This window comes from Microcaecilia unicolor, chromosome 5 (assembly GCF_901765095.1).
Source record: "Microcaecilia unicolor chromosome 5, aMicUni1.1, whole genome shotgun sequence".
Classification (NCBI taxonomy): Eukaryota; Metazoa; Chordata; class Amphibia; order Gymnophiona; family Siphonopidae; genus Microcaecilia; species Microcaecilia unicolor.
Window position 1 is genome coordinate 62,278,075 of NC_044035.1, and position 27,411 is coordinate 62,305,485.

At 41.9% G+C, this 27,411-nt stretch overlaps 1 protein-coding gene across 2 annotated transcripts in view; it reads left to right on the forward strand.

The window, feature by feature from the left end:
* Window positions 1–27,411, forward strand: part of PTPRE (protein tyrosine phosphatase receptor type E) — a 435,598-nt gene that overhangs the window by 88,264 nt on the left and 319,923 nt on the right. For both annotated transcript variants that reach the window (XM_030202956.1, XM_030202958.1), the window contains exon 2: window positions 19,432–19,456. The gene's annotated coding sequence lies outside the window, so the exon portion shown is untranslated. The remainder of the gene's footprint in view (window positions 1–19,431; window positions 19,457–27,411) is intronic.

Here is a 27,411-nt window from a genome sequence, read left to right on the forward strand (position 1 = left end):
CGGTCATCTGGTCATTTAGGGCACTATTTCTGGCTTATTCATTAATAAAACAGGTCTAGACCAAAACATCCAACTTACAGCCCCAGATGTTTTTGTTTTGTTCCATTATAGCAGAAAAATGTCCAAGGGTTAGGAACGTCCAGATCCTGCCCTTAACATGCTCCCTTGTGATTTGAACGCACTTCTGATGGACTTCATAGAAAAAAATATTTTAAAATTGGTTTGGAAAATACCAATTTGGATGGTTTTGTGAGAAAAAAAAAGTCCAAAAGCAGATTTATGCCACTTTTGGGATGTTTTTCTCTTTTGAAAATGAGCCCCATAGTAATCTATGGAACTTTGTAAGTCTAAGTGCTTTAAAAATGAGCCTTTCATCTCCCAATAAGGACCCAGGCTCCTCATTCTCTACCAAGAATTTCTGCCAGTGTGGTAGAGGATTGTTTACCTGGCGATTATGTTTGGCAGAGGTCTTAGGAGGTAATACATGATAGGCCTTGTTTTGTAGGAACAAAACATCCCCAGCTTAAGATCAGTTTCTTTTCTGAGTCCTTTATCAAGATGCATGAAGGCTGTCTCAAGGTTTTTATCTTCAAAACCTTCAGATCTTGGCATTTTTGTCTTCCTTATGTTACAGAAATATTATCCTTAGAAACACTGGTGGACCTTACTGGTAGAGGAGTTTATGTATTTAGTAAAATTTAATATACCACCTTTCAACAGATATCAAGTAAGTGTACAAGATAAAAAAATATCATCTGTGGAGGAGTGGCCTAGTGGTTAGGGTAGTGGACTTTGGTCCTGGGGAACTGAGGAACTGAGTTCCATTCCCACTTCAGGCACAGGCAGCTCCTTGTGACTCTGGGCAAGTCACTTAACCCTCCATTGCCCCATGTAAGCTGCGTTGAGCCTGCCATGAGTGGGAAAGCGTGGGGTACAAATGTAACAAAAAAAAAAATCTGTTACATTTAAACCAGATAAAACACATAAAATCACAAAACTTCAAGAAACATAAGGTTGAAGATAAATAGTACAACAGTAAAAGAAAACCCTTACACGGTGTTTGATCTTTTGAAAACATAAGGATAAACAATACAAATCACGGAGGGCCAGATGCACAAAACTTAATGAGCCAGCAACATGGTTTTTAAACTGGTTCTAGCCAGTTTAGCACGCAAGTAGTAAACCGGGACAGGCACAAAAGGGTTCTCCGATCCATTTTCCTGTCACGGTAGCAGCTAATGAAAACTGAATGCAAGTGAGCTAATTACTGTTATAATGTGAATGCTGCACTACTGATTCTGACCCCATGCACCGTGGAAAACCTAACGGGAGGTCTGCACCTCTCGTTGGGGCTGCTGTGAGCGGGACCCATGCAGAGGAGGACGCCCATCGCAAAAATCGGAAGAAAAAAAAACGTCCAAGTGCTCGTCAGGGACGTCCTTTCAAGTGCCTAACATTTGGACGTTCTTCACTCAAAAAAAAAAAAAGGCATCCCTGACGAACACTTGGACGTTTTTTTTTCTTCAGATTTTGTGATGGGCGTCCTTCTCCTGGACATGTTTTTCTTACTTGCCCGAAAACCGCCAGAGAGAATCGTGGATCGGGATGTGCGAGGACGCCCAAATCAAAACTATTTGGACGACTCTTTCGATTATGCCCCTCCAGGTCTCTCTCAGCCAATCACAGCGCATGTAGCTGACACAAGTGACAGCGAAACTCGCTGTGATTGGCTGAGAGAGACCTGGAGGGGCATAATCGAAAGGGACATCCAAATAGTTTTGATTTGGATGTCCTCTCACGTCCCGATCCCCGATTCTCTCCGGTGTGGTCATTTCGGGCATGTAAGAAAAACACGTCCAAGAGAAGGACGCCCATCAAAAATCTGAAGGGAAAAACGTCCAAGTGCTCGTCAGGGACGTCCTTTTTTTTTTTGAGTGAAGGACGTGTATGACGCCGTCTTTGGCATGCGCAGAGCAGCCAGCATAACAACCTAAGAGCGATCCACGAACAAGCATCCTTCCGCAGATTACTGAAGACCCATCTATTTGAAACAATTTACGGAAAGAACCAAAACACATAGAGTCCACACTCACTGTTCATCAATGCATCATACATCCACTTATGATCTCCCATCCCCCATAATTCAACACTACTCATACATTTACTCACAGAAATATGTACACCATATGCCTTTGTGTCTTAACACTGCCCTTAAGCTTCATGTTGATGTCCCATTGTGATATAACTAATGATAATTCGAGTATCTCGCATAACTTGTACAATATAACCCATAACCAAGTTGTAACAAATGTATTTTCATTATTCTTATCTTATTGTAAGCCACACTGAGCCCGCAAAGAGGTGGGAAAATGTGAGATACAAATGCAAACAACAATAATAATAATAATTGGCTGCTCTGTGCATGCTCAGCTGGCCGACTGGCTTCCCCTCCTTAGGAAGGAAATCGCGTGCAAATGGGCTAACAGCAAGCAGCTCATTTGCATGTGATTTCCTTCATGCATGCCCGTTTTTTACCGATTTGCTAAGGGATCGGTAAGGGAAGGGCTCTTTCCGTGGAGTTAGTGCATCTGGCTCCAAGTCCTGGGTTCCTGAATCCTGGGAAATAGCAAGTTCTGTTGGAATATGCCTCCCGAAACAGCCAAATTTTCAGCCCTATCTTAAATATTTTTTTTAAATCCAAGAGATTTTATTGTAAAATTTGTTAAAATACAATAAGTAAACAAAAACAATTTTATAATTAGACTCCAGTCATAACTCTTATGACAAAGAGTTCCAAAATGTTGGAGCAGCAACACTAAAAAGCTGTGTGACTAGATCCAGCCAGCCAGAATTTCTAACATGAAGGTACAACTAATAGATTATTCCCTGCTGAGCGAAGCAAACATCTTTGGAATGGAGGAGTAGCCTAATGCTTAGTTTAAAGTTTATTATGATTTGTTAGACTGCTGTAGCTGTGAAGGCAGAGCAGAGCGGTGTGCAGACTAAAAATACATAAAAAATGGAAAAGGAAAAGAACTCCATTAAAAATAACAGGAAATATATCCATTCACGCAAAGACAAAGACAGAGAATCAGCACACAGAGATTGACAGAGAATAACAATGCTAAAAATGAAAAATTTCAAAATTCTCAAGCTGGAGGTAAATTCTGGCTATGCTAACTCCTCAAAGGCTTGTCTGAAAAGCCAGGCACTGCTGTTTCTCTTCCCTCCAATACATGTGATTCTTAGTGTAATTTGATAACAAATTGCCCTGGTCTCTATGTTTCTGCAAACCACCCCTGAGAAAGCACTAGACTTGTGGACTGAGAACCTGGGGAACTGAGTTTGATTCCCAGTGCAGCTCCTTTGGGCCGATGATCAGAAGCAAACGCAGGCGCTAGAGGCTGTTAGTGCCATACTAGCGCCTGCACTTGCTACCGCCTCATGATCAGAGCCCCCGATAAGAAGTCCGTGGTGGCCCAGTGGGCCGTGGTCAATCCCCCCACCCCCCTACCTTAGGTTGGAAGAGGAAGATGTCCTCCCTCCTATTCCTTTGGCGCTGCCTGCAAAATGGTGGCGCTCAGCTCTGCCCACTGTATCCTGGGATGTGCTGGGTGGGGCTTCACACCATATAAGAGGCCACCTCCCTCCTCCAACCTAAGGTAGGTGGGTGGGGGATTGACTGCGGCCCACTGGGCCACCAGGGACTTCTTACCAATGCTGGGGGGGGGGGGGGGTTAGGGGGGCTGGAGACCCACCAGATCTTCAGCCCCCATGAACCTATGTTGGGGGGGTCATCGGGCGGGTTGTCGGTTCCTGCAGGAGGTTGCTGTATTATATATTTATATTTATTTGTTACATTTATACCCCATATTTTCCCAGCTATTTGCAGGCTCAGTGTGGCTTACATGGTGCCGGAGAGGTGTTGGTAGATTCCGGAATAAAGAAATACAAATACTAGGTTAAGTTGTGGTAGGAAGAGGTTCATGTGGTAGGAACCACATAAAGGAAAGCAAGTATTAGGGGGAATGGGGGCCTGCTTAAATGCAAATACATGCTGGACAGGGCTCACATTCCTCCCCAATGATCTGCAAACCCTAACAGCAGCTCTGAGCTGGCGTAGGGTTTGCCGCTGCCAGTATGCCAATCTTTGGCGCTGGTCACTGATCATTGGGGATGAATAGGTTTAGCATGTATTTGCATGCTACTTGCACTAAGAGCCCTGTTTTGCATGCATTTACATGCTAGCGTTCAGAGTCAGTGAGCGCTTTTCATGTGCTCGGGGGCTCTGATCATGGGGCGGTAGTAAACGCAGGTGCTAGTATGGAGCTAACAGCCTCTAGCGTGTGTGTTTGCTTCTGATCATCAGCCCATTAAATTGTGAGGCCACTAGGGACAGAAAAAAAAAGTACCTGCATTTAGTATATGTAAACCACTTTGGTTGTACCCTCAGAAAGGCGGTATATCAAATCCATGAACCTATATGGTACTAACAACAAATAAATATAGATAGGAACTCCAGTTTGTAACACTTGAAAAGTCATAATCAAAATTTTAAGTCTAATCCTAGCTGTTACTGGCAACCAGTGTAATTCATATAATAAAGGATGAACATGATCCGAGGGTTTTGAATTATAAAGAAACCAGGCAGAAGTGTTCTGAATCAGTTGTAATCTTTTCAATTGAAATTTTGTAAGTCTTACCATGAAAGAAATACAGTAATCTGACAGATTTCCAAAGAGTGAAGCACTATATTAATTGCTCTTTAGGTCAAAAATGGTTTTAATTAATGTATTTTCTGCAAATAAAAAGAGGTCTTAACTATTTTTGATACATAGGTTGAAAAACGCAGACCACTATCGCTAGTATTATATTGCAAATCCTAATAGGTTGATTATTAATCATTGGAATAAATGAGGGAGGAACTAAACCTTCAACCCCAAAAGCCTCACATTTAAAAGGATTAAGAAATAATTTATTTGTGTCCAACCATTGTTTAATCTGATCTAGATTAATGTTTAGGTTTTCCTGAAAGTACATATCCCAAGTGTCATGTACCACTACTAGTTGGATATTGTCAGCATAAATATGTGCATGGAGGTCCAAATCCTGAATCAATAGAACCAAAGGTGTCAAAAAATAAAAATTAAACAAGATGGGAGCCAAAACTGAATCTTGTGGTACTCCAAAAGCAAGATTAAATATAAAATAGTAGCCTTGATTTATGCAAGCCTGGTATGTTCTAGATGAAAAGTAAGATTGAAATCAATTTAATACCACACCTACAAGGCCAGTTTGTTCCAATCTAGAGAAAAGCATTGCATGATCAATCACATCGAATGCCAGCTGTAAGATCTAACTGAATAATCAAAATGTCCTTATAACCGTTTCTTTATGTAATAATCTCATCTCATTAAAATACAATGAAGAATGTTGGTACTTACCCATCTTTTGTGTGTATTACTCACAAAAACCAGGCCAGATCTGAATTGTGTTTGATGCCAGTACTCAATTTCAAGGAACATCACTCAACAATGTGCTGCTTTCTAGGCCTGACAGCTTATTAGGAGTCTTGATTTGCTTCAGAAAGGAACCCATCACTATAACAGCTGATATCCAGCTACTTTGTCGTGCACCCAGACTACAGAAACTACTTGAGATTCCTGAGGTACTTTGACAGCAACATCAGATTGTGGAACACAGAATGAGAATTCACATCTTTGGTGACAGTCCATCGCCTGCAGTAGCAACCTGTGGGCTTAGGAGGACAGCCAAAGGACAAGGAGAGTATAGCATGGATTCCAGACGCTTCATCAAAAGAGACTTTTATGTTGACGATGATTTGAAGTCCTTGCCTACCGTAGGAGAAGCCGTTGACTTGTTAAAGAGAACACAAACAATACTGGCAGAGGCCAATCTGAGACTTCATAAAATTGCCCCCAGCAGTCCAGAAGTAATGAGAGCATTTCCTGCCGAGGATCATGCCAAAAATTTAAAAGATTTAGATCTAAAAGTAGACACTACTCTGCTTCAGAGAAGCCTTGGATTACATTGGGACGTAAAAAGAAACATTTTTACCTTTCAAGTCTCCACTCAAGAGAAACCATATACATACAGAGGTGTCTTGTCCACAGTCCATAGTCTGTACAATCTACTGGGGTTTGTGGCTCCAGTCACAATTCAAAGAAGATCCCTATTGAGGGAGCTTTTCTCAAAGTACTGCTGAGTGGGATCCCACCAGAAATACAACAAGAATGGTAGAAATGGAATGATTCTCTAAAGACCCTTGAACAACTGCACATGCTGGATGGAAGTACACAGTTTGTGATTGGTCCATGTGTGTCACCTGACCGAGAGGAATGCCAGTGTGGGGCAAGAGAGAGGGGAAGGGAAGAAGATTGCCTGGTGTATGGTTCTCTCTCAGAGGAGTTAGAGACTAATTTTTCCTAAACACCTGTGAACTGTGATTCCTTATGCTGAGAGCTGACAGGTCAAGTTCAACCGCAGCTCGGTGGCCTCCCTAGAGACTGAGTAACCAGCTGCACAGAATAGAGACTTTGGACGAACACCTGATCCACAAGGGCTCGCAGAAAATCTGCTGGAGCCTGAACATAAGGAGCCGACTCATCACCCCTTTGGACTCTGAACCTATGGGACCTCAAGGGTGAGATTCAGGATTTTTCTTCTTATAGCTCAGGGTTAGTTAGCTTTGGTCTTTGCCTGCAAATGATTTGTTATAACAGGACCTGTGGTTAGTAGCCTAATACTTCTGCTGTTGCAAATCTTTTCTCAGGATATTATAGTTGTAAATTACTCATGTAAATATATTTTCTTATATATATATATATATATATATATATATATATATATATATACACACACATTGGTAATAATCAGTATATTTTTGGTAGTGTCCATAGCTTTGTAACATGCTTTGCATTTTGACATATTGTTATTTTTATATCTATAATAAATAATATATTTCCACTTTGGCATTGTTCCTTTCATTGTTAAGACAGCTTTACACAGACCTAAGAGCCGCATTAGGTACTTGGTCATAGCCTTTAGCAAACGAGTCCAAAGTAATTACTGCATAAGTGATTTTCTGTCATCTTCCAACGTGCCTTTACACAACTAGCTGATGAAAGATCAGACACCTATCACCATACTATACTATACTATTGAAGTTTTCTATATCGCTATTATTCCAAAAGGATTCAACGTGGTTTACAACAAACATGAAACAGGAGACCTCCAAAAGTAAAGAGAATTTAACAATGTAAAAACACAAAATAGAAAGCAAGTTTAAATTATTGTCCAAACAGATAAGTTTTTAACAATTTCCTAAAAGAAAAATAAGAAGAAGCAAACCTCAAATTAAAAGGTAGTCTGTTCCATGGCACAGTGCTATCAGAGATACAGAACTGCAGATCAGTAATGACAACTTAGCACCACCTGGGTATTTCAACACCAAACTCCCGCAGGAGACAACAGTTTCACCAGAGTCATCACTGAGCCAGTGATCCACATACCTCGTGAAGAGACATGAATTCCATGTAGCATCATCCACTCCAGAGACTCGGACTTTTTCTCTATGTTGTTTGTCTCTCATTTTAGCTCTTACGAGACTGCAAGAGAGAAGTCACCTGAAAGAGAACTTGAGACAAGCAAGGAGTTGTCAACCTACAAGATCTAGCTTTATTAAATGGGACTTTGCATGCTAATGTTGATAGTTGGGTAAATTAAATAGTGGTATCTACTGATACCAGGCAGGGAATGTTGTGCCCCGCATTTGAATGGAGGCAGATGATAAGATTATATAATATGACTACAAATCCCTAATCCTGTAGTTCCCTGCAATAGGCTCTTTCAGAGCACATGTTCAGTTCCCTGTGTCTTATGGGACTCTTTCTATTGGCTTGTCTTGTTCTGTAAGCTTGCTGGGCAAGCCCCCCCCCCCCCCTTCTCTCTCCATCGAGCCTGGAGAGTTAGTCTGCAGCATATCTCCTCTGTGAACTGAAATTGTCTGTGCTGTATTTGGTAGTATAATCCTTTCAAGCTAATGTGACTGTGGTTTCTTCAGTGTAAAAATATAAACAGCATTACTTCTCAGTGTGTGGCTGAAAATTGCCCAGCCTCTTTTGCTTGAGAGAGAGCTGGTTGAGAACAGACTCCCAGTTTGCAAGGCAAAAAACTCTTCTACAGCATATCTGAACTGTAAGTTACTTTTCCTTGTTGAATTACTGCATTAAAGAAGATTTTGGTTCAAGAGTTCTGAGTTTTCTCATAGTGATGTTCTATACCCTGGTTTAAACTGAACATCAAGCATAGTGTTAGGAATACTTTGTAAGATCAGAGCATAGTTTATGTGTGCAAAGGACTCTATTCTATATTAGCGCGCCCAACTTTGTGCCTATCTTTGGACGTTATTTATAGAATCAGAAGGTAAGTGCTTTCCTAGATTAAACACTCGGCTTACAATAACCAAGTCCATTTCCTTTTTGGGAGGCTTGGACACATTTGGCTACAAGAGCTCCCAAAGCATTTCTAATGTCAGCTCCTACCATATTCTGTTTTCTCTTTGCTGTGGGACCTCTCCTGACCTCCTACCTAGTTAGGTGAATTGGCAGGAAAACCTTTGGCCTAGAAACATTCTGTGTAAGAAGAGCAGAGCAAGGGGTGGATGAAAGAGGGGGAGGCCTAACTAATAAATATTTAAAACAATTTGAGAGTTACTGTCTTCTTTGAAACCAAAAAAAATAGAATTATAGAAAACAGTAATGCAGCAAAGAAGATTAAACTACTTACCCCCTTGAGCCATGCCAACTGTGTTCCCTCTCTAAAGAAAAGAATTTGCCTTTCTTTACCTCTCCATTACCTGTACTCTGCTGGTTTTCTGGAGAAATACTTCTGCCTGTCACTTCAATCTTCTCAAATACTGCATCACAGCTGTGACTTATTTTAAAGTCCTCAAGGCTCAGAACTTGTGTTTAAAACCTGAAGACACCGGGCCAAACCCAGAGAGAGTTACTGAGGTGCTCTATGAGCGACATGGAATATTTATTAGGCCTTCACTTTGTGGTTTTGATTTTATTTTTCCTATGATTTAGCTGTGTTCCTTACCAGAACAAAAATGGGAGAAAATAGGTGGGAAAATGATTCAGCATTTTTCTAGCTAAATACCATGTATCTTTATTAAGCAGACTAGAATCCTTAGAACAAGGATTCTCACATTTTTTATATGAAAGGCCACATAGCATTTGTTAGCAGGAGAAGATAATGATAATGCTGTCGTTCTTCACTCTCCCAACATCTCCTCTCTTTTCAGAATTTCTCCTCAATCTTTAGAATCTCTCCTTTTCTCTCCCTACATCATTTCCCTTCTTCTCTCTCCCCTCCTCCCAGCAGGACAAGCTGCTTATGCATACCTCCTCAATGATGGCTCCAGTGATAGCTCTGGCCATCCCTTCAGTGGCAACTTTGGGCTCCTTCTACCAGTACATCTCCAGCAGTGACTCTAGTGTCCCTTCTCCATGTGAATTCCTCCTTCCTCTCACAGTGCAGGCACGTGTACGTTGCATGTATGATCCAAGCCCAGTTCCTGCCTGTGTCCCACCGTTGCTGTTCTGAGAAACAGATGCTGGAAGCACTGAATTTCACCTTGGCAAAAACAGAAATTTGTTGGGTCAGAACTGATTTAAACTGATACTGAAGGGACCTAAATATTATTAAAGAATAAACCACTGGAAAGGTGCATAGTAATATTGTAAGATACCACTATATCTACAGAGTGCTATAATTCTGATAGTATAGAGATAGGTGGCGTCTACAAGACCCATCTGGTTTATCCATTTTGTTGACTTTTGCAATACCACAGAATACTTGACACTCCTTTTGCATCCCAATAGATCCTCTTGACTTCTCTCTTGCATAATTCCCCCCCCCCCCCCCCCCCCCCATTACCTTCGTTGGAAGGCTGTTCACCGCATCCACTACCTTTTCAATGATAAAATATTTCCTTAAATTACTCCTGATTCTAACCCCCACCCGCTGTGTGTCATAACTATCTCGTTCTAGATTTTTCTTTTATCAAAAAGCACTTCTTTTGTGCATATTACGTGTATCTTTGGCGATATCAGAGTACCTCTTTTCCAGTATTAGATTTCTTTCACTGTTTTATGTACTTTATTATCAGATACTAAGGTTTGTACAGTGTAAAACACTTCCTTTCATATGCACAGGTGTTCCCGGTCTAGCATATTTCACTTTCATTTTGAGAGCAAACCAGACGCCAGGCTGGTGTGAAAAACATGCTTTTGTAATTGATCTGTTCACATAGGAATTCTCTTTGTTTCCTAATAGCTTTTTAAATTACTTAGAAAATGAGACCACCTTGAAGTTTACTCAATTCATGCAGCCTAAAAAAGAGATACCCCCACATGGGGTCCCATTTTTTGTACTTCATTGAGTCAGATAATGTTAGGGAAATGCCTCCCAGCTGAAGACTTTCTGCTTTGTCTTTGTGAAGACTACAGACCTTTTATTAATAAGGTTTCAAGTTTTGTTGTGTGACTCTGGGACACCAGGATGAGGTGGAAAGGAGCAGTCCACTCAAAGTATTTAATTCCCTAATATCCTAAAGTATATTATTTAGGTTCCTTACCACAACATATGTTGAGGGACATTTTCAATATGACGTCCAAATCCGATTTTGGACATTTTGCAAAAAATGGCCAAAAATCCGCTACCAAACATGGTCATTTTTGAACCAGGAAAATGTCCATCTTTTTGGTTCAAAAATCGCCCTACTTTAGACATTTTTGTACTCAGTCCATCTTTATTTTAGGGCCATTTTCAAACGAAAAATATCCAAGAGAAAAAATGCACAAAAACAAGCCATTGGGATATCTGGGGGCCAGCAGTCCTACTAGATTGGCCACACAGACATTCCAGCAGAGCAGTGGGGCAGCCTAGGGGGCACTGCAATGAACTTCACATAAAAGGTCCCAGGTACACATCACATAATAACCCCCTTATATTGTATAGTGCGCCCTCCAGGAACATCAAAAACTGAACTGTACCCAACTGTACACTACTACATTAGCCCTTATGTCTGCAGGTGTCACCTATATGTGGGTCCGGTAGGTATTTTGTGGGTTTTGGCGCACTCACACTTTCCACCACAAGTGTATAGAGTCTCAACAGTCTACTTCACCAACCAATAGGTAACTCCAGGGACCTACGCTCCAGGAGGAATGACCATTATATCTGTAGCTGATATGTACTGTCACTTTCACCTTTTAAAGGGGGTGGGTGGGAAAGGGGATCAGTGACCACTGGAAGACTAAGAGGGGGTCATACCTTTATCCCTCCATTGGTTTTCTGGTCAGTTTGGGCATCATTTTGGCACTTAGTCATTATTTAAACAGGTCTAGCCAAAAACGTCCTATTTTTTGCCCTCGACATTTTTAAAATGAAGCAAGAAGGGAGGAATGTTTTGCACTTCTGTTCCTGACAGAATCAGGGACAGGTGGTTACTGCAGGCAGTTTAGCCAGAGGCTCTGATACGAAATCAGTGACAATCCCCCAAAATTGGGGATGTCTGGTAGCATTGTTTATGAACTACTCATTAATTTATTCTTGGGGTGAGCATTTGCCTGTTGCAAAGGTGGGCACAACTCTAATCTTTGCGGCCTTTAAATAGGCTTGGTTTTCAGGATTTCTGCAATGAATTTTAATCAGGCATGTGTATATATATGTGATTTGGGAACCAGATTAATCTGCATAGCTTGGAAACCCAAAATACCAGATCTGGGTTGTGCAGTTTTTCACTATTGCATGATACCACTATTCTGCTATGTTCTTTGCTCTTTCTTGATTTCAGATGGACAGGATTTTATTTTATTTACTAGTAAAAAAAAGGTCCGTTTTTGACACAAATGAAACGGGCGCTAGCAAGGTTTTCCTCGGCTCCCTTGCAGCCACCCATGTCCAGCGACCCCCTGCCCCCCCTGCAGCCACCCATGTCCAGCAACCCTCCTCTGGACATGGATCAGCTGTGAGGCATGTTCCCCCCCCCCCCCCGGGTTCTGAAGTTGGCATCATAATGGCTACGGTGATGTCAGCCTGATCTACAGAGCCTAGCAGACCAACTCGGAATGAGCCATAGTCCCAGGCAAGTCAGAACGTTGGAGGTGAGAATCATTATATAGGATGCATCATAATGGGTCAAGTGACATCAGCTAGGGCTTCAGAGCTCATCTGTGAAGAAAGTTACGAAACAGGCAGGCAGACGCATAGAATGTTGGAGGTGAGAATTATTATATAGGATTTGTTGCTTATTGCTTGCCCTGATCTTTTCCCATGGTCTGAGGCATCTAGTTCTAATACCATATTATACTGTTATGTGAAAATAAATGCCTTTTCATAATTTTAAGTTTTTGCCACATAATTCTCGGGAGTATAAATGAATACATAAGTGAGGGATTTGTATGCATAACCCATGGAGGGAGACATTTCAGTTCCTGATGCATGATAGAACAATTTTAGGAATTTTCTTTCCGTTTACTGGTAGAGGCTGCTTGCAAGATGTTCAGGTTTCAATTTTAGAGCTCCTTTTACTAAGCCGCACTAGTAATTCCCACGCAGCAAATGCAACGCAGCCCATTCAGTTCCTATGGGCTTCATTGCATTTGCCGTACCAGGAATCACTAGGTTGGCTTAGTAAAAGGGCCCCTAAGCTTTGATAGTCTGCTCATCATAAGTACATGACAGTGGACAGCAAAGGCAGATACAAGAAAGGCAGAAGAGCAGGGAGAGGAAGCATTACACACACTGGAGAAGTCTGCTGTTTGAAATACTTAGCAACAGGCACACCATCATCAGTTTCTCTGCCATGGAATTAAAAACAGGCTCAGTCAAGTATGGTGATTCTAGTTTTACTTGAGATCAGAAATGGAGGACAATGATCAATTGTAATAGCAATATTAGCAATAGCTATTTCATATGGATTGCTCATCTGCCACCAAGTGTGCCTTTCTCTCTTTATATACAGAGCATTCCTGTGTTTTTTTTTTTTAAAAAATGCCTTATTTCCTGCTTAAGAAGGAACAGGACATACATTTTACCTGTTTTACAATCTGACCAAATCCATCAAGAGACATTTCAGCTGAAGTTAGTGACACACATACACAGATACAAGATGAAAGCAAGAGGAATTTAGATGGTATGGAATATGAGCATTCTGCTCTTTTCTCCCTCTCTACTTCCCTTCACTCAGGTTTTCTTCCATTTACCTCTTCCTATTGCCATCTCCCCAAGAATCATCTTCATCTCAACTTTCTCTCCCTCAGGCACCTCTTCAGCTCCCACCCCCCTTAAATTCATTTCTGTCTCTCCCCTTAAGATTCCATCTTTGCTTCCAAGGTTCTTTTATTTCTTCATCACACACCCATAGGTTTCTCAATGGAGAAGGGTAGTTAGTGGTGTTCCCCAGGGGTCTGTGCTGGAACCGCTGCTTTTTAACATATTTATAAATGACCTAGAGATGGGAGTAACTAGTGAGGTAATTAAATTTGCTGATGACACAAAGCTATTCAAAGTCGTTAAATCACGGGAGGACTGTGAAAAATTACAAGAGGACCTTAAGAGACTGGGCGACTGGGCATCTAAATGGCAGATGATGTCTAATGTGAGCAAGTACAAAGTGATGCATGTGGGAAAGAGGAACCCGAATTGTAGCTACGTCATGCAAGGTTCCACGTTAGGAGTCACAGACCAAGAAAGGGATGTAGGTGGCGTCGTTGATGATACGTTGAAACCTTCTGCTCAGTGTGCTGCGGCTAGCAAGTAGAATGTTAGGTATTATTAGGAAAGGAATGGAAAACAAAAATGAGGATGTCATAATGCCTTTGTATCGCTCCATGGTGTGACCGCACCTCGAATATTGCGTTCAATTCTGGTCGCTGTGTCTCAAAAAAGATATAGTGGAATTAGAAAAGGTACAGAGAAGGGTGACGAAAATGATAAAGGGGATGGGACGACTTCCCTATGAGGAAAGGCTAAAGAGGCTAGGAACCTTCAGCTTGAAGAAAAGGCAGCTGAGAGGAGATATGATAGAGGTCTATAAAATAATGAGTGAAGTTGAATGGGTAGATGTGAAGGGTCTGCTTACGCTTTCCAAAAATGCTAGGACTAGGGGGCATGCGATGAAGCTACAATGTAGTAAATTTAAAACAAACTAGAGAAAATTTTTCTTCGCTCAATGTGTAATTAAACTCTGGAATTCATTGCCAGAGAATGTGGTAAAGGCGGTTAGCTTAGCGGAGTTTAAAAAAGGTTTGGATGGCTTCCTAAAGGAAAAGTCCATAGACCATTATTAAATTGGACTTGGGGAAAATCTACTATTTCTGGGATAAGCAGTATAGAATGTTTTGTACTTTTTTGGGATCTTGCCAGGTATTTGTGACCTGGATTGACCACTGTTGGAAACAGGATGCTGGGCTTGATGGACCTTTGATCTTTCCTAGTATGGCAATACTTTTGTACATATGTAAAGTATTGCATGCCATGTAAAATGAGTTTATCTTGTTGGGCCCCCCAAATTTCCTCTGGGCCTCTGGTTTTTCTGGTGTGGGTCCCCAACCCCCGCCAGCTAAAGCCTTGTCCAGTGCCAGTCTCTGGCACCACCTCGTTGTCTGCCCTGCTCTCTCTTCCCCTCACATCCAGCACGCTTCTTTTAGTGAAACTGAGTTGGAGATGGAGATGGAAAGGGAGAAGAAGCCTTAACTTTTTGTCAGCCACCTTGCAAAGCTGACTCAGTTAAGCTTGGGGCCCCTAGGATTATAGGGCCCTGTGCAGCCATCCCTGCCTAAGGCTAGCCCTGTTTAAAAGTACATGCTGTGACAAGAAGATGCATACTTTTACATGACATGCCGGAGGATGTGGTAACAGTGGTCAGCATATCTGGGTTTTAAAAAGGTTTGGACAAGTTCCTGGAGGAAAAGCCCACAGTATACTATTGAGATGGACATGGGGGGAAGCCACTGCTTGTCCTGGGATTGGTAACATGGAATGTTGCTGCTAATTGGGTTTCTGCCAGATTGGCCACTGCTGGAAGCCCTGGTGTATTGCTTTGGTATTGCAGCCTGCTCACTTGATCACCACAGACTGCTCACAGAATAAAATACTACAGATTCTTTTGGATTCGTATTGGGTAAATGAAACTCTTTATTAGTACTTTAAATGGAGAGTGTATAAGTCATTATTGTTACTGCATCACAATGATTAAGAAATAAACACACTAATCGAGTACATTACTAAAGGAAGGCTATAGAAAAGTAAAATAAGAAAGATATATATATATACATACAACATCACTGGTCAGGAATTTCAGGCCCTTATCTCATCAGCTGGGGGGCCCGTTGCAGTGAAAGTCCAAAGTCTCCATATGACCAGGAACAAGTCTTTTCTGCACAATTAGATATTATAGCAATTTCTTCAGTGGAATATCTGTATTCTGATTCACTGTCCCTGAGAAATCATAAGCATCCTACCAACTAAACACTGCATATAACTGTCTTCAACACACACACACACACATATACACACATATGTGTCTCCACGTTAGTTTTGCCATGTGTGCACGCTAAGTGTACAGTAATTTTTTGGGGGGTATTTTTGTGGCGAGGGATCGTGTCTGGGGCAGAGAAAAGTCATGAATACAGTATGGAGTTAGCGCACTGACATCACTACCACTCTAACTGATTAGTGCAACCATAATGCGGGAGCCCTTAGAACCTCCTAAATAGGATAGTAGTAAGTGCTTTCGGGGTAATTTTTTTCAATGGCCACATTTTAAGGCTAGCATTAGTGCACAGCCATATAGTCAAGAAATGGGAAAAGGCCCTGCGTGATGGAGGCATTAAATATGGTCTTATCCTGCATGAATGTTCCGAGTCAAGATACACTAATCCCATTTCTTAGCACAGCATAGTAAAAGGGTCTCATAGTTGTTTTATTTTTTTTAGTGAGTTTTAGTACTCCATGATGACTTGTCTGATTTCTAGCCTTCAGAACTAATGTTCTCTGTTTACCTGTGAACAGAGCTTGTTACATAAGTATTGAAATACTGGAACAGACCCATGGTCCATCAAGCCCAGCATCCTGTTTCCAACAGTAGCCAATTCAGGTCACAAGTACCTGGCAAGATCCCAAAACAGTACAATACATTTTATGCTGCTTATTCTAGGCATAAGCAGTGGATTTTCCCCAAGTCCATTTTAATAATGGTTTATAGACTTTTCGTTTAGGAAGCCATCCAAACCTTTTTTTAAACCCCACTAAGCTAACTGCTTTTACTACATTCTCAGGCAACGAATTGCAGAGTTTAATTACATGTTGAGTGAAGAAATATTTTCTCTGATTCGTTTGTTCAAAGGCAACTTAAAAGCAGGCACACAGGAAAACTGCACACACAAAAATGTCATGGTTTGGCATAGCGGTGGAAGAGTAGGGGTGTTGTGGTGATGGCTCTTCCAACACAAACCAAGGAGTCAAAAAGGCACACACAGTGTTTATTATCATAAATATATCTGATTTGCAAATAGCAATATGATGGCAAGTAAAGACCAAAATGGCCTATGTAGCTGACTTGTAAGGTAGCTAGAGTGGTCTGAGAGAAGAACATCCAAGGTCATGAATATTTTCTCAGTGTCTTATGTCATTTTGATTAGTGTTTTAATCTATTTTTGCCTATGTTTACCAAGCGGTGCTATGGGCGCGTTAGCATTTTCAATGCGCATACATGGTTTACACGTGTTAAACGCTAATGCTCCCATAGAAATGTATAGGCACGTTAGTGTTTAACGCGCCTTAAATTTACAGGCATGTTAAAAACGCTAACTCACCTTAGTAAACATACACCTTTATGTTTTAAATGTTTGTGAACTGTTTAGCTAGTAAACTGATCTGTGCTTTATCAAATGTCTGAAACCTAATTGCCACTGTGTGCCACTGTGTGCAGGCAGCATTCATTCACTTAGCCATCTATCCCCCCTTCAATCTGTTCAGAACTCTGCTGCACGTCTCATATTCCGCCAGAACCGATATACTCATATAACCCCTCTCCTCAGGTCACTTCACTGGCTTCCGATCAGATACCGCATTCAATTCAAGCTTCTCCTTCTTACCTACAAATGCACTCAGTGTGCTGCCCCTCACTATCTTTCTACCCTCATCGCCCCTTACGTTCCCGCCCGTAACCTCCGTTCACAGGATAAATCCCTCCTCTCAGTACCCTTCTCCACCACCGCCAACTCCAGGCTCCGCTCATTCTGCCTCGCCTCACCCTATGCTTGGAACAACCTTCCTGAGCCCTTACGCCAAGCCCCCTCCCTTCCTGTCTTCAAGTCTTTGCTTAAAGCCCACCTCTTCAATGCTGCGTTCAGCACCTAACCCTTACCGTTCAGTGAATCCAGACTGCCCCAATTTGACTGCCCCTATCGGACCGACTGTTCACTTGTCTATTAGATTGTAAGCTCTTTGAGCAGGGACTGTCTCTCTTTGTTAAATTGTACAGCACTGCGTAACCCTAGTAGCGCTCTAGAAATGTTAAGTAGTAGTAGTAGTATTCAGAGTTGCACATTTCAAACTTCTGATGTTTTGGGGTTTTCCTCAACATTTGTACTTCTTTGCCTGCAGTTTTCTTCCATGGTAAAGGCTGCTTGCAGGGCTCTGGAGGACAAATGATCAGCAGCAAGCAGAGATAGCTGAAACTGTAGAAGAAAGGCAGATGAGCAGGGAAAGGAGGTGTTAGATTATGTTCGTGAGGATGACTGCTATTTTTAAATAGTTCACAACTTCAACATGTTACCTTGAGCTGCTAAGACAGTTATTGGAGTGAGGTTTTTTTGAGATCCTGGGTTTTGGACCTGTATCTCTGTGCATTGTGGTCATTGTAGTCCTGCTTTCTTACACTTGGGCATCAGCAATCTAGCAGGTATTAAAATGCTTCTAAATGTGGGTGCTGAAAAATGAAGTCTGGTCAGAAGTCTTTCTTCAAAAACTGGGTGTCATCATGTTTAGTGATAACATTGAAGTTTTTCTTTCAAAGCTGTGTTTGATCAGTGCGTAAAAGTCACATAGAGGGGCCTAATCGAAAGGGACATCCTTGTTTTGATTTGGACGTCCTTGCAGAACGTCCCGATGCAGGGGCGGGGAAACCCGTATTTTCGAAACAAGATGGACGTCCATCTTTTGTTTTGATAATACCGTCAGGGACGTCCAAATCCTTAAATTTGGTCGTCCCTAGATTTGGTCATCCCTAGACTTGGCCGTTTTTGATTTTCAGCAATAGTGGAAACCAAGGACGTCCACCTCAGAAATGACCAAATACAAGCCATTTGTTCATGGGAGGAGCCAGCATTTGTAGTGCACTGGTCCCCCTGACATGCCAAGACACCAACTGTACACCCTAGTGGGCACTGCAGTGGACTTCATAAATTGCTCCCAGGTACATAGCTCCCTTACCGTGTGTGCTGAGACCCCCAACCCCCCCCCAAAAAAACCCACTACCCACAACTGTACACCACTACCATAGCCCTTACGGTTGAAGGGGGGCACCTAGATGTGGGTACAGTGGGTTTCTGGTGGGTTTTGGAGGGCTCGCTGTTTCCTCCACAGATGTAACAGGTGAGGGGGGGCTGGGGGCTGGGTCCGCCTGCCTGAAGTGCATTGCACCCACTAAAACTGCTCCAGGGACCTGCATACTGCTGTGATGGACCTGAGTAAGACATCTGAGGCTGGCATAGAGGCTGGCAATCAATATTTTTAAAGATGTTTATTGAGGGTGGGAGGGGGTTAGTGACCATGGGAGAGTAAGGGGAGGTCATCCCCGATTCTCTCCGGTGGTCATCTGGCCAGTTCGGGCACCTTTTTGTGCCTTGGTCGTAAGAAAAACACGACCCTGGTAAAGTCGTCCAAGTGTTTGTCAGGGACGTCCTTGTTTCTTTCAAATATGGGTCGAGGACGTCCTAGTGTTGGGCACACCCATGTCACGCCTTCGCTACACCTCCGACACGCCCCCTTGAACTTTGGCTGTCTCTGCGACGGAAAGCAGTTGGGGACGTCCAAAATCAGCTTTTGATTATACTGATTTGGATGACCCTGTGAGAAGGACGTCCATCTTCTGATTTGTGCCGAAAGATGGGCGTCCTTCTCTTTCGAAAATAAGCCCGATAGCCACCTTCTGACTGCTGGTTATGGGTAGATCCCTGGATGACCGGATCTCCCTGTTAGTGTTTCTAATGTCATTTCACTAATGAAAACTACCATTTGGTCAATGAAAACAAAGAGAGAGCAATTTCTTCTGAAGTTCAGAGATGCTAGTCAATGCCAAATATATTAATGCTGGGTTTTTTTTCTGTTTTGCAGCCTGTGTCCTCTGTCCTGTCTGTAGGTGAGTACTTTTAATATACTGTAATGTTGGCTGAGCTAAAAAAAAACAAAAAAACCCCATAGCTAACAGGCAGTGGTTAATTTTCTGATGCTATGAAAGACAGAGGAAATTCTAAAATAACCCTCTGAGTGACCAAAGGCACGCACGCTGAATTTGCTTCTGCTCTGTACTATTTTTATTAATGTGTTGCTTTTTCTGCAGTAGATTAGGCTGTACGGCTTACAATTGGTTATACTGTTGAAATGCCACTTATGTTTTTAATAAGTGACATGTTTTTAATAAGTTTGTCTCTAATTAGCTTGTAGTCACTCGAAAAGAAAGTATTGTCTTATCTCTGGGCCACACATTTTAAAAGCAAAGCACAGTGGAGGAGTGGCCTAGTGGTTAGGGTGGTGGACTTTGGTCCTGAGGAACTGAGTTCAATTCCCACTTCAGGCACAGGCAGTTCCTTGTGACTCTGGGCAAGTCACTTAACCCTCCATTGCCCCATGTAAGCTGCATTGAGCCTGCCACGAGTGGGAAAGCACGGGGTACAAATGTAACAAAATTTTAAAAAATAAAAAGCATAACTTTGGCATTCGCACTCCTTCATCTACCTAAACAATACAGTGACCCACTCAGTAGATGACAGACACTTTGCATGTGGTAAAACCCATTGGCCACAGCTGTATTATAATTAATATAACCCATCAATTCATTTTCATAACACATTACAAAATTGTCATAAGTTAACATTTCATAAGCAAATAAATAAGTAGTTAGACAGTATCGACTTAACCACCACTTCATCCACAATGTTGCAATAACTTTCCCCATCCCTCCTACGCAAGGCTCGTGGTACCACCAAGCCTGTCAATTCACTAGGATTTATGACAGTATCGTACATGAATCATCATTTCTTCCCTCATTCCATCGTCTCATGCATGTAAAGCTCCCAATAACTCATGGTATGGCCTCACACTTTACCACCACTAGCGGTGACAGCAGTGCTTGTCACCTGCCCCCCCCCCAGGCCGAGTTGGCCATCAAGGTTGCAGACATGCCTCCAAAATATCTTGCTCATCTGATAAATACAAATTACCAATCCGGGTTCACAATCTAAATAAAGCAGTCTGTACCATACACTTCTGAAAAATATATCTGCAACAATAAATACAAAATTTTACTAATATATTTTATTGTAATTGTACCAAAACCATTATTTAATTATACATTAAATATTTAACCCCATATACAATCTCAAAGTGCTAGGAGTAACAGCAAAAATTCAACTATTGTTCCAATCTTTTAAGGACTATTATAGGCTAAACCAATGCAAACCTAACATCCATTTAATTAAAGGCGTCACTATAATGTCCAATGAAATCCTTTTTATCTCAACTTAGAAAAAACCACATCCAACCACATTCTGGCGATGTCCTCTGTTCATAAATGCTGTAAAATTTAAAACCAGCCTGTTTGCTGTAATTCCACTGCAGGAGCACTGTCAGATTTTGTGTTGAATTGTCCAGTGCTGTTATTCACTGGCACACTTGTTTAAAACCAACGTCTTGTACTCTACATGGAACCATGTTTCGCTTCTGACGGCGTCATCAGGAGTCAAGACTCAACAATATGCTTATCATGTACTGTTGGCAACTACCAAGACAATACTCCACTGGTTCGTGAGTGCCCATGGGAGGGTGTGGAGTAAATTGCTTAACCAGCCAGTGGAGTATTGCCTTGGTAATTTGCCAAAAGTACAAAATTGTTGCTGCGTGGAGTACCCTACGCCTGACCTTCCTGAAGAGGCATGCCTCATTTTATTGATTTATTTAAAGATGGATCACAATATCACATATACAACAAAAACATAAAAACAAACAAAACAGACAAAATAAACTCCAATTTTGTAGAACCACTCTAAGAAATTGCATTCCCTCCTGGTTTCTATCTTGCACGTGCATTTGGCTGGTCCCAATAGTAGGCATTGTATATATTGTGGGACCTTGCCCACGTGCACATGACTCTGGCTGCCTGGTCTGGGCATTGCCGGGAAAAGCGGCATAGCCCTTCAACCGCGGATGTCAACATTTACTGTTGCTGCAAGAGCCTGGACAGATGATGCTATACAGTTAGCATTGCACACGTAAAGCCACTGTGCGGCTAGTGCTATATGTGTATTGCTGTGCTGGAACTCAGGTACATGTTTTTCCCTGCAGGTGCTATATGACCAACTTCCATGGCAAGAAGGCCCTTGTGGCCAATGAATCCTGCATGTGTATGGGTTGGGCATTCACATGTTTGTCAATTTGGACCCATTTTGTGCACATTTGACCCCCCCCCCTCCTTTTCAACGCACTAGCATTTGAACATGTACCAAAAAATACTGGGGGGATCCTGATATTTTCCCCCTCCCCCCCCCCCCCACCCCACATCCATGGCAACCTGCTGCAATAAAATATTACCTTTGCTGGTGGGGATGTCAAGCCCTGCCAGATGAAGACGTCTCCTGCCTGGGTTGCGCCTGCAGCAACCCTTAATGCAGCAGGCACGCTTCGTCCGCTCATACTGGCTCTACCACACATGCTGAGTTGGACCTGAACTGACCGTGCATAGGAGAGCCGGCTATGCTACTAACATGTACCATAGCCATATTTTTTAGATGTATGTCTCTCTCCTATTATGGTTTTCTGCTTTTACATCACTAACTGTATTGTTATTTGAATGTGTGCTGCCTTCTGAGCTCTTCACCTGCTTCAAGTCCTCTGCTCCTTTGTACATTGGGAGAGCAGTTTCCAACACTCGGAACAAGGAGAAAGTGGCCTCTGTAAAGCAGATACTACATATCTGACAGTGCTGTGGCATATATCTGGTTTACGGACAACTGACTGCTCCCAGTTAAGAAACAACAATATCTACTTAGGGCAAGCTTGTCTCTCTAATGTATTAATAACTGTAAGATAATAGAGGAAAAGACTTCAGAAACTCAGTAACAGCTGAGAACACTTTTAACAGGACAGCTGACCACTCTGCTCTGCGTGGCAAAATTTAAGCTCACGCTGGCGAGAATCCTCATTAGTCTGAAAAACCTCTAAAACACTAGCAATGATTATTCTTTCATGTAAATGCTGTGCAACAAAAAAAGTACTATAAAACTACTTAGCTGTGGTTTGTGCTGGAGCAATTGCGAATGTCCGTGCCCAACAGCGAGCTCCTGTTTCGCTCAGTGCTTCATAAGGAGTTGGACCGTGCGTCTCTTCACAGCACCTTCCAAAACCACCAGCTGTCTTGTAGGTGAAAAGTAAAAAGAAGATTGAGGATTGGAGGGTAAGAAAGTGAAATATGATTGGATTGGACAGAAACAGAAAAGAAGTAAAAGGAGGAATGAGCTAAAAACTAAAGACCAGTATGTCAGATGGTACTGAGGGAATGGAGCAAGATAGGAGAAGAGAAGAGAAATGATAAATTGATAGCAGTCACTGGAAAGAAAGTTAGCAGAAGATAGGAAAGCAGAAAAGAGAGACTGAGACTAATATGATAGGAAATAAAATGTCCAGACAATAAAGGCAGAAAAATGTGCTTTATTTTGAGCTTATTAACTAGAATACGTTGACTTTGGAAATTGTGTATTGCAGATATCTTTATATTATGTTTTGTACAAGAGAAAATGCATTTCTCATTTTATTTCTCCAGTGTTGCAATACATGCTGAGTTGTACTTCTTGGGGTTCCCAGTTCACAAATTTTTGTATCCTTATTTCTAGTTCTAATTTGTGATCCCTTGTTCTGTATTTGACAAGAGACTGTTTTGTTTGTTACTGATTCTGTTTGCATGTAGTTTCTGTGAAGAGATCTGTAGTAGTTCTATTTGTTCTGTTTTAACAGTAGTAGATGTATTGGTGTTCCTAGGCCTAGTGAAATATTTGTAGTGCTGCCTGTTCATAGGTAGGGTTCTTACTTTGAGTCATGGGATTAGTGTACTGTTATATGACTAGTTCATTTCATGTATATTGAGTTAGGATTTTTTCAAGTTTTTGTTATTTCACAGTGTGCCTGATATTGCTCAGATGACATGATAATCAGTTCTGATCTGCACCTATTGTTGTTGGGGGGAGGGGGATTTTTGTGGGTGCAGAGCATGCAGACCATACTGTGTCAGACCAAAAGTCAGTGAGGGTCATGTATACAGTGTCACACATGTGAGTATCACCCATCTGGTGTATCTTGATTAAAAAAAGATTGAGAACCATGGCCGTAGAGCCTCAGAAGGATTTAGAAAGCAAAACAACGTGCAGATCTTTCCAAATTTAAGGGATGGGCTTTGATATCCCGTCTTTCTGTGGTTACAATGAAGACTTATTTTGTACCTGGAGCAATGGAGGGTTAAGTGACTTGTCACAAGGAGCTAGGAACCCAGTTCTACTGGTTCTCAGGCCACTTCACTAACCATTAGGCTACTCCTACTTTAGAAACTTCACTCATTGGCCTTCAGTCTCATTGTGGTGATGAATCTTATCTATGGGATGGGCCACTCTTGGAGTCTCTGGAGCTGCTTCAATGCAGTATTGGCATTGGCAACTAGAATTCAGAACAATGTATCTGCAAGACTCAGCTGGAAAAGATAAACTAGAATGAGTTTTAGTTTATCTATTTCAGCAGGGCCCTGCAGCCAGATTTTGAATGTATTTTCTTTCTAAGGAGCTCATGTGCATCTATGGAAGAATAGCACACAAAGAAACCTCCAACTGAAAGGAAATTCCTCAGTTTATCACAGTGGCTATCAACCTGTTTTTCTGTCATGACACTTCTGATGGGCAGTAGTCAATTGTGCAGGAGGATCCTCTGTCATTCACACTGTCACACTCCAATCTTACTGGTAAATTCTAGCAGACCTCCAATCTCTCTCTCTCCACCCCTTCAGGCTCATCTCTTCTCTCAGTCGCTCCCCATCAAGGCTCACCTACCCTTTTCCTTTTCAAATTTCCCTGCTTGTCCCTTTTTAAAAAATGTTTCTTCCTCTTGCAGCCAGTAGAGGCAGTGATATCAGCATTTCTAGCTCATACTGGTAGGGAAGCAGTAATGAGAAGTGGCAATAGAGATTGTAAAATATTTGGCTTCCTGTTCTACATTCTTTTCAGTCAGCAGACATGTGGCTATTATGGAAGAGGTGAAATTGCAGTACATTGCAAATTTTAACACTCTGAGATCTTAATGACACACCAGGGAGTCACAACACCCTAATTTGAGAACAGCAGGGCTATTACATTGGCTTCAAAGAAAGAAGAGAAAGAGAGACAGAGAGACCTGGTGTGTCATATCACTAGAAGATATCCTCAAAGTATCCATTGTTTTTTTCCCCAAATTGGATTAAGTACAAAGTAGGTTTAGCCATTGAAGAGAGTTTTCAAAATCTCAGCTGGGATTTAAGCCTCTTAAATAAGGAGTTCCATGCATGAGTTGCTTGGATTTTAAAGCACCATGACTGCACATAGAAGCATTCTGGGAATGGTGGGGGGAGGGGAACATGTGGGCAGCCCAACCATTTAGGCAAGAGTGGATGGTCATCACCTAGGGCAGCTGCTTCTGAGGGACAGCAAAGAGCAGTAGCAATCAAAGCAAAAATAGGTCCTGACAGCTACACAGATGTAAATAACTGTTAGCATATACTTTTACCTGCAGGGAGAGAAAGCACATACATATCTTTGCTTACACTCTACACTGTCAATTAAAATGTTCTATTACGTACTATGTTGACATTGTAAGTAGTATACCATGCCATACTTTGTATTGTTATTTGAATATTTTTACTGCTGTAATTGTCTATTGCTCATGTTTGATTTATTCTTACTGTACACCGCCTTGAGTGAATTCCTTCAAAAAGGCGGTAAATAAATCCTAATAAATAAATAAACAAATAAATAAATATATTCAAAGCAAAGTTTATAAGTATGGTGTCCAGTTAGAGGGAATTCCTTCCAAAGCTGATCTGCAGGCACATCAATACATTCTGACTGCATATTTTCCAATGTGAGATCCAGTCTAGAGGTGGCAAGATGGAGTAATCATGATTTTAGTAACTCAATTTACTGTTTAAAATAGGTAGCTAACTCATCTGCGGTAGGAGCAGATGGTTGAATCTGATTTGGATTAGAAAAAAATATATATCTGAGAAAAGATAATGGGATTGATGACCATCTTGTGGTTGTCACAATGTGGACCTTATAATTCTTATACCAATGGCCAGTATGTGAGGAACAGTTTGCCTGCAATTTTTCTGAGTGCCGTGATTCATTTGAAAGCTTGTTTCAGCTGTAAATGTTGGACTGGCTATGCTGGAAAGGTGACACACTTAAACCCATGGAGAAAGGGACGATGGCTGTTACACCTGTGCTGGGGTTTCCTAAAGGAATCCTGTGTTATGTAGACGTTTTGGGGACTAGAAGGTACAATTTTTTTAAAGAATAAAAATTTCAACAGTTTCTGAGCAGAAAGATTTCAGCGTAACTGAAAATTAATTTTAAAAATAATAATTTTAAAAAGAGATGAAGAGTAGTCTGATATGCCACACATTTAAATTCAGTGTGAGGTGTTTTTTTTTTTTTACATGTCTAGTACCAGTACTCTGGCAAATCTTCAGTATAATGCACCTTCAACTAACTTTCAGGCCTATACATGTAGCTCCCCTCTCCTGAGATTTTGGGCCTCTTTTACAAAGCCGCGCTAGCGATTCTGGTGTGGCAAATGAGAAGAAGCCCATAGGAATTGAATGGACTTCCTCTCATTTGCCATGCGGGAATCACTAGGATGGCTTTGTAAAAGAGGCCCTTTGTTAATTACACTCAGTAATCATGATCATCTCGATAACACACCTCTCACAACAATCCTGTAAAACTGCATAGCTGGACATCATACTTTAAATTTAAAAAAAAATATATATATATACATATTTGTGTGTGTGTGTGTTTAATGAATGCAGTTTCTAAAAGTCGTTTATTTATTGGGAAGACTCGATATATCACCGTAACACACAGTATGCCACTAGGCGGTTTACAATAAAAAAAAAAAAAAGAACTCAAATGTCAGTAAAGTAAAAAGAAAGTTACAGTCATGAAAGGAAAGTGGAAATAGATCAGCGAGTGTTCCAGGAAAGAAGAGTAGGATAATTTGCAGGCAAAAGTATACAATGATTTTCTTATTTAAATGTTTATTACTTGCACCATCTGACCATTCTAGGCGGGGTACAAAATCAAAACGTACACTGGTGGTTCATTGGATTAGTGTGACTGTCAGAACCTATTGTTTTGCTTTGACTGCTGCTGCTATTCTTTGCCGTCCCTCAGAAGGTGCCATCCTAGGTGACTGCCTAGTCTTGCTTTATGGTTAAGCAAGGCCTGGATGTGTCTTATAAGTGATTCTGGTTGTTGCAAGGAGCAGTGGCGTTCCTAGGGGGGCTGACACCCGGGGTGGATCGCCTATGCACCCCGCCCCCCCCCCGGAACAGTGTGACCCCCCCCCCCCGGCGAAAGAACCCCCGATCCCCCAGCGAAAGAAACCCCCCCCAGGTGCACACCGCTGGGGGGGGGGGGGGGGTGCCGCGCGCCTGCCGGCTCTTCGTTTTCATGCTCCCTCTGCCCCGGAACAGGAAGTACCCTGTTCCGGGGCAAAGGGAGCATAAAAACGAAGAGCCGACAGGTGCGCGGCACCCCCCCCAGCGGTGTGCACCCGGGGCGGACTGCCCCCACCGCCCCCCCTTGGTACGCCACTGGCAAGGAGTTATGATCCATGCAGTAGCAGGATGATCTTTATAGCTGCTTGTTGTACTGTTGTAGTATAAGATAGCGGAGAATCACCTTTCAGTGTTTTTTCTGCTCCAAACGGACTACATTATGGACTGTTGTATGAGGCTGCTCACCTTCCTTAACACTTGTGTTGGCAGCCCACTCAGAACTTGTCCCACCTCCATCCATTGCTATT